At 41.2% G+C, this 2361-nt stretch overlaps 1 non-coding gene across 1 annotated transcript; it reads right to left on the bottom strand.

Moving 5' to 3' along the window:
• Positions 1–1132: 1132 nt before the first annotated feature.
• Positions 1133–1251, bottom strand: LOC135051372 (5S ribosomal RNA). Its single transcript, XR_010242202.1, has one exon. It is a non-coding gene; the product is annotated as a 5S ribosomal RNA (ribosomal RNA).
• Between the last annotated feature and the right edge of the window lie 1110 nt (positions 1252–2361).

Raw genomic sequence — 2361 nt, forward strand, 5'->3', positions numbered from 1 at the left:
CTGAACCGGAATGCCCTGCCACTACAGCCTTGTTACCTCAAACCCTTACCAAAGCAGGGCGAAGCAACAGCCCTACTGCTGTGTAGGGTATACTCCGATATGTAGTAAAACCCCCAATAAATGCAATTGTCTCTGATTGGAAATTGTTCAGCCTTCGCTGAGAACCTGACGTACTGGCTTGGTGCTATGAGGGCTGGTGGCAATCGACCGCAACAATCTAACTGAAACTGTCTGTGCAGTCTTTACACAGAGTACTAACCACTATATGATCACGGCAACTTAAACAAGCCAGGTAGGAGACGAACCTACAATCTTGTTATGCATAGTCAGATGCGATATACATTGCGCCACTGGCCCAGATTCGTATTTGTCCGACACACTGTGTGACCGACTTTGCAGCGAAGCTGCTTGTTTGATTATGCATAAATGCATATAGCAGAGGATAGTTTCAATCTGCCTACCTCTGGGTTATGGGCCCAGCATGCATCCATTGCAGTACTCTGCTGCACATGTAAGTGCAAGAGATCATGTACTCCAACCAGTAAGTACACCACGGAAATAACGTGTGTATAAACCTGCATTACCGTGCATGTGGTTACCAGCAATAGTGAATCTTCCTGTAGAGTCATGCTGTACAAAAACAATTAATAAATTAAACTCCTAACAACACCCCGCTCCTCCAGAGTCTAAGTGTTGTAGGGCAGCAACTTCCGAGAAAGAACCAGGAAGTAACATTAAAAGAAAAAAATTGTCTTTTTTTTTTTTTTTTTTTAAACACCTGTTAAACCAGGATCTGAACCAGTGTTCATGCAAACACAATGTTCACTGTGGCCGGAAAGCCTAACCACTTGGCTACCGAGCCACCTGTAAAAACAATAAGCAAAACTGCTGTGGTGTGGCCATGTCTGCAGTGCTCAACAGATAGTGTTAATAAGCACTGAGTGCTGATCAATTATTCTTGCTTACTGCAAAATAGACTTTTAATGTCAGCATATTATATATACATATATACAACAATGTATATTCACACATGTTCAGACTTTAATAAATATATATATATCTATATATATATATATATATATATATATATATATATATATATATATATATATATATATATACACACACATAGTATCTACAGCACCTTGTATTCCCAGGTGGTCTCCCATCCAGGTACTAACCAGGCCCAACACTGCTTAGCTTCCAAAATCAGTTGAGATTGGGCGTATCCAGTGTGGTGTGGCTGTAGATCCCCTATACACATATCCTGTACACAGGTATAACACATTTTTACAAGTCTGAACTAAATGTGACCTCTCACAGGCTTAAAACCTGAGATGACTGCTGCTTGACCACAGCTTAGTTAATGGGCCCTTCTAGTGGCCGGCGCCGGGAGCGCGCTCTGGAGAGCTATCCTGACTGTAAAACCTATAGTAGGTTTATATTGATAGTGTAAGCCCAAACTGAGCTATTTTTAACAGTTTAAACTAGCATGTATTAGTATGCAATCTAGTTGGATCACCAGTTTCCCAGATGGTAAAACAGTATGCAACCCTGCTTAGCTTCCAAGCTCAGATGAGTTTGGGCGTATCCAGTGTGGTGTGGCTGTAGATTAAAAATACCTACAGCACCTTGTACTCCCAGGTGGCTAATCAGGCCCAACACTGCCTAGCTTCCAAAATCAGAAGAGATTGGGCGTATCCAGTGTGGTGTGGCCAAGTGATTTAAGCCAAAGCTGCTGCAGGTGAGTGAACTCACACGGCTCCACAGATACTGATTTATAAGCACCATGTGCTTTACAATTGTTATAATATACTTACTTTACAACAAATGAACAAAACCAGTATTTGGCTGCCACAACCATGAATCAGATTTGCAGTGTTTAGGATAATATCATTATAAACAGTTATGATATAAATAATTATGTATATCCATGTTTTAGACATGGCAGGGAAACTGCTTATTAGTAATTGCTGGTGTCTTACTCATGCAGACAGACAATACAACCAAAACAAAAACAAAGACCGACAACTTGCACGACTCAGTAAATAGCACTAAGGTGTCTCTATTATATCTGGCCAAGTGCAGTGCACGCCAGCCATATGCCTGCTCCCAAATTCCCCTTAACACCCCTGCGCCTTCAATGGAGGAGAGATGTAACACAGGAATTTCTGGAAATACAACAGGAAACATGGTTAATCTTGCTTTAACCAGGACTTCATAGCCTTTTGTAAAACATATGCAGCTCTGCTGTATTCCCTTATCAATAAGAGTTTAATCATGAGATTTTATCCAGTGACCCTGACATTTCTGTGTGCAGGGAACATCACTGTGGCAGCAAAGTTACTCACTAGGCTAAGA

This window comes from Pseudophryne corroboree, chromosome 2, assembly GCF_028390025.1.
Source record: "Pseudophryne corroboree isolate aPseCor3 chromosome 2, aPseCor3.hap2, whole genome shotgun sequence".
NCBI lineage: Eukaryota > Metazoa > Chordata > Amphibia > Anura > Myobatrachidae > Pseudophryne > Pseudophryne corroboree.